The sequence below is a fragment of the Panthera uncia genome (genome assembly GCF_023721935.1).
Source record: "Panthera uncia isolate 11264 chromosome A3 unlocalized genomic scaffold, Puncia_PCG_1.0 HiC_scaffold_11, whole genome shotgun sequence".
NCBI lineage: Eukaryota > Metazoa > Chordata > Mammalia > Carnivora > Felidae > Panthera > Panthera uncia.
In genome coordinates this window covers 51,700,978-51,706,781 of record NW_026057578.1, presented here as the reverse complement: position 1 = coordinate 51,706,781, position 5,804 = coordinate 51,700,978, and the positions used below count along the sequence as shown (strand labels likewise).

General features: G+C 41.2%; 1 pseudogene; it reads left to right on the top strand.

Moving 5' to 3' along the window:
- The first annotated feature begins 2,792 nt into the window (after positions 1-2,792).
- On the top strand, positions 2,793-4,315 carry LOC125936879 (WD40 repeat-containing protein SMU1-like; annotated as a pseudogene).
- The last annotated feature ends 1,489 nt before the right edge of the window (positions 4,316-5,804 follow it).

Sequence of the window (5,804 nt, the reverse complement as noted above, 5' to 3'; positions counted from 1 at the left end):
CTTCTCTCAGCTCCTGATAGCTCACTCAGAATGGTGGGACTTAGGAGTTCCAGAAAGAAAATTATACTTTTAAAAGATTGTATTTTGTGCAGCTTTCATAGGTTGTTACTGCCTCTGCTAAGAGGAATCAGGGAACTTTTGGATTTCTTCTTGACTCAGGTGTTAAAGGTACAGCAGTATCCCTATCTACTCTTACTGATGAAATTATGAAATTTTGTGGTTCAGAGAAAATGGCTAAGAAAGAATTCCTGAGCCATTTTGGGTGCAAAAAGGTGATTTTATTAAAGCACGGGAACAGGATCCATGGGCAGAAAGAGTAGCACTGGGGTTGTGAGGAGTGACTGATTATATGCTTTTAAGTTTGTGGAGGGAGGAAAGATAGAGATAAGTAAGTTTCTAAGGAACTTTGATGGAAGGCTTTCAGAACCTTGAAGGGCTAGCTGCTGTTAAGATAAGGTTACTTGTAGTCTTTAATAAAACTTAAACATTAAGGCACTAATGCAGCCATAAGTCCTCGGAGGAAGGTGCATGTTTCAGGTGTCTATTAGTGGGCTCCAAACTGTAGGATTTAATTCAAGCTACAATTCTTTTGCCTTTGTTTCCCTCCTCCCTACCAGGAGCCAAAGTGATTATGGAGGTGAGCACAGGTGCAAGAAATGTTGGGGGCAGTGTTATACCTGTTCAGCTATTCTTTTCTAATGGGGGAGCCTCCTTCCACCAGTAAGCTTGGAAGTCTAGGGAATTTTTTTTTTTTATGAAGCAAGATCATAATCCATTGACCATAACAACTAATAGAATAGTATTTATCTCTTGTAAACAAAACAAAACAAAAAACAATCAAAATAACAACTAGTATTTATTAAGTGATTTATTAAGCAATGTCAGACCCTATGTTACACCCTTTACATATTTTGAACTTATTAAATACTCCCTTAACCTCCCCTCATTCAGATGAGAATCTGAAGGTCAGAGAGGTTAAAGAAATGTCCCATGACTGCACAGGTAAGAAGTGAGGGAACCAGAATTAGCCTTGGGAGTAGTCACTGAATGCACCACAAAGTTTGCTAAAAGATGAGAAGAGGGTGTATGCTTACACTGTTCTCATCAGATTTTAAACCAATGACCTTACCAGCCTCCTGCACTCTCATGAGGAGGGGTATCCTTACACCTCTTCCTGACCCCCAAGGAATCCCCCCACACCACCAGGTGCCACTGTAGGATTATGTTCCGCCTCACTTGCCCTGGATAGGCTCCCTTAGACGTCATGCTTGATATTTGACAGCTACTGTTCGAGCTGCATTTAACCAAATCTTAGACATTTGGTCTCTTTTTCTCTTTGGTATGCATAACTTGACTGCCTCAGTCTACTCCTACCTATCACTTTGACTTCAAGGACAACAATAGCCAGGTTGCTAAGTTCCTGGATGCATTGCTTAGAGTCCTCTCCATAATTTTAGGTGCCTAGTCACTTCCTTATTAGCACCAACAGATAAGCACTGCCTACAGAAATTCTTGTATAAGTCTAAACCTCCCTACCTTAATAAATTTCAGTGTGGCTAAAATCTATCTCAACTAGTACACAGGTAATCAGTGGGAATATAATTTCTCTCCCTTACTCTCCATTAACACTTGATAGCATGAACTGGAACCCTGGGAGTAAACGAGGCAGATTACAATTGATTTTCACCTCCCACCCGGAGTCACAAAGCAGCCTCTGCTGATGCAGATTCAGGGTGCCAATGGCACTGAATTTACATCTTTTCTGGGGAGGAACAAGGCAGGATTAAAACTGTGTGCTTCCAGAGACTTTGCCCATAGAATATAGAAGCACAGGTGGGTGAGAGCCCACCTGACTGAGACCTTGAGAGCAGCTTCCCCTGTCCTAGGTGTAACACACTTACAAGTTTGGAGTAGATGCCCTCCAGTGATGGGGACAGTGCAAAGGAATTGCTGCTCTCAGCCCACTCAAGGCAGGCCCTGGCTGCCGTGGGCCTGTGCCCTGACTTCAGCCATGAGCAACTACATTTAAAGGATTTTTTAAAAGATAAGTCCATAGACAGAGGTGGGGACAGCGGAGTGTGAGAAAACTGGGCTCCAATTACATTCCCTGAACACCAGAGCTCAACTCTGCCCTTTGTTCAAGGCAGAAAAAGCTCACTTTGGGTCAGTGTCTAGAACCAGAAAAAAGAGTAAAGTCCCTTTACCTGCACAAGAAAACTCTAGGACAACCAAGATGGCTATAGCATCTGAGAGAAAAATTAACTGATTTTAGGCAGCAACAGTAACAGGACATTCCAGCTCTTGTGCTCTTGTTGGTTTGTCAAAGATAAACTCACCTCCCTGGGCAGTGTTTCTGAGTGCTACAGAGGCCTGATGCCTGTGCTAGAGACCAAATGAGGACAAGATATGTGAGATAGGACTTTAGCTTGAGGACTACATTGGGAGAAGGTAGGGCCTGATGACCAATCACAGATCCCTACTGGGGCAAGTACCCTGAGGATACATAAGGTAGAGGGCATTGCATGGTTGCCTAGTAGACCTTGTTTTTCCAAGTGTGGCCCTTGGGCCAGTAGCAACTGAAAATCCTGGAAACTTGTCAGAAATGGGGCATGTGAGGCCCCATCCCAGACCTGATGAGATTCGAGGAGATCCTTATGTACATAAAATTGTAAGCAACACCACTCTAGTCCAGCAGTTTTCAAACTGGACTGCACATTAGAATAACCAGAAGAGTTTCCAAAAATTCTGATTCTGAATAGTGGAGTGAGTTCTGTGCCTGTGAGGATAATGCTATGTTGATCAAAATCAAGTGCTTGGATGTGACCCATCTTATCATACAATACCTGAAGGAAAACAGCGTATATCAGGCATTAGCTAATGTACAGGAAGAGACTACTGTGTCTCTGAATATCATGGACAGCACTGAAAGTTTTGTAGCTGACATTAATACTGGGATACTGTTTTACAGTCTCTGAAATTGCCAGACAAAACCCTCATTCACCTCTATGAATGGGTTGTTCTGGAATTGATAGAGCTGCGTGAATTGGGGGCTTCCAGGTCACTCCTGAGACAGACTGCTCCCATGATCATGTTAAAACAAACACAGCCAGAGCAGTGTGTTCATTTGAAGAACCTCTTGGCCAGGTCTTATTTCGATCCTCGTGAGGTCTACCCAAATAGAAGTAGCAAAGAGAAGAGCAGCAATTTCCCAGTCCTTACCTGAGAAGTCAGTGGTGTCTCCATCTCACCTCATGGCATTACTGGGACAGGTACTGAAGTGGCAGCAACATCAGGGATTGCTTCCTCCTGGAATGACTACATAGATTTGTTCTGAGGCAAAACAACCGTCAAAGATGTAGAAGAAGAAAAGTTTCCTACACAACTGAACCGTCATATTAAGTTTAGTCAGAAATCACATATGGAGTGTGCTCAATTTTCTCCAGATGGTCAGTATTTGGTCACTGGGCCTGTTGTTGGATTCACTGAAGTCTAGAACTTTACAACTGGAAAAATCAGAAAGGATCTTTAGTTCCAGGCCCAGGATGACTTTAGGATGATGGATAATGCTGTCCTCTGCATGTGTTTCAGCAGAGATAAAGAAATGTTAGCAACTGGGGTCCACAATGGAAAAAATCAAGGTATGGGGAAGATTCAAAGTGGACAGTGTTTAGGAGATTTGAAAGGGCACACAGTAAAGGTGTCACAGAAAATCTTTTCTAAGGATAGCAGTGATATCCTTACTGCCTCTTTTGACCAGACAATTAGAATTCATGGTTTAAAATCTGGGACAACCCTGAAGGAATTTTGTGGCCATTCCTCTTTTGTTAAATAGATTAACTTTTACACAAGATGGACATTGTATTATTAGTGCATCCTCTGATGGGACTGTAAATATCTGGAATATGAAGACCACAAAACGTTCAAATCCGTTTAAATCCCTGGGCAGCATTGCAGGGACAGATATCACTATCAACAGTGTGATCCTGCTTCCTAAAAACCCAGAGCACTTTGTGGTATGTGGAAGATCAAATACAGTGGTCATCATGAACATGCAGGGGCAGATTGTCAGAAACTTCATCTCTGGTAAGAAACAAAGAAGGTGGTGATTCTGTTTGCCACGCCCTATCTCCCTGTGGTGAATGGATCTGCTGTGTAGGAGGACTTTGTGCTCCCCTGTGTTAGCACAGTCACCAGCAAATGCAAGAGAACTTTGACAATTCACAAGAAGGATGTGATTGGTATCACACATCACTCTCATCAGAATCTGATTGCTACCTACAGTGAAAATGGGCTCCTAAAGCTCTGGAAACCCTAATTCTACTTTTCATTTAAAATTCACTTGACATTTTAACAATATTTATTCTTCTAATCCATGAACATGGAATGTTTTTCCATTTCTTTATATCTTCTTCAATTTCCTTCATAAGCTTTCTACAGTTTTCAGCATACAGATCTTTTACATCTTTGGTTAGATTTATTCCTAGGTATTTTATGCTGCTTGGTGCAATTGTGAATGGGATCAGTTTCTTTATTTGTCTTTCTGTTGCTTAATTGTTAGTGTATAAGAATGCAAATGATTTCTGTACATTGATTTTGTATCCCGCAACTTTGCTGAATTCATGTATCAGTTCTAGCAGACTTTTGGTGGAGTCTGTCGGATTTTCCATTTATAATATCATGTCATCTGCAAAAAGTGAAAGCTTAACTTCATCTTTGCCAATTTTGATCCCTTTGATTTCCTTTTTTTGTCTTATTGCTGATGCTAGAACTTCCAACACTATGTTAAACAACAGCAGTAAGAGTGGACATCCATGTTGTGTTCCTGATCTCAGGGAGAAAGCTCTCAGTTTTTCCCCATTGAGGATGATATTAGCTGTAGGCTTTTCATAAATGGTTTTTATGAAGGAAATTGAAGAAGTTATAAAGAAATGGGAAAACATTCCGTGCTCATGGATTGGAAGAATAAATATTGTCAAAATGTCAATACTACCCAAAGCTATCTACACATTCAATGCAATCCCAATCAAAATTGCACCAGCATTCTTCTCGAAGCTAGAACAAGCAATCCTAAATTTTTTATGGAACCACAAAAAGCCCCAAATATCCAAAGTAATTTTGAAGAAGAAGACCAAAGCAGGAGGCATCACAATCCCAGACTTTAGCCTCTACTACAAAGCTGTCATCAAGACAGCATGGTATTGGCACAAAAACAGACACACAGACCAACAGAATAGAATAGAAACCCCAGAACTAGATCCACAAAAGTATGGCCAACTAATCTTTGACAAAGCAGGAAGGAATATCCAATGGAAAAAAGACAGTCTCTGTAACAAATGGTGCTGGGAGAACTGGACAGCAACATGCAGAAAGATGAAACTAGACCACTTTCTCACACCATTCACAAAAATAAACTCAAAATGGATAAAGGACCTGAATGTGAGACAGGAAACCATCAAAACCCTAGAGGAGAAAGCAGGAAAAAACCTCTCTGATCTCAGCCACAGCAATTTCTTACTTGACACATCCCCAAAGGCAAGGGAATTGAAAGCAAAAATGAACTATTGAGGCCTCATGAAGATGAAAAGCTTCTGCACAGCAAAGGAAACAACCAACAAAACTAAAAGGCAACCAACGGAATGGGAAAAGATATTTGCAAATGACATATCGGACAAAGGGCTAGTATCCAAAATCTATAAAGAGCTCACCAAACTCCACACCCGAAAAACAAATAATCCAGTGAAGAAATGGGCAGAAAGCATGAATAGACACTTCTCTAAAGAAGACCTCCCGATGGTCAACAGGCA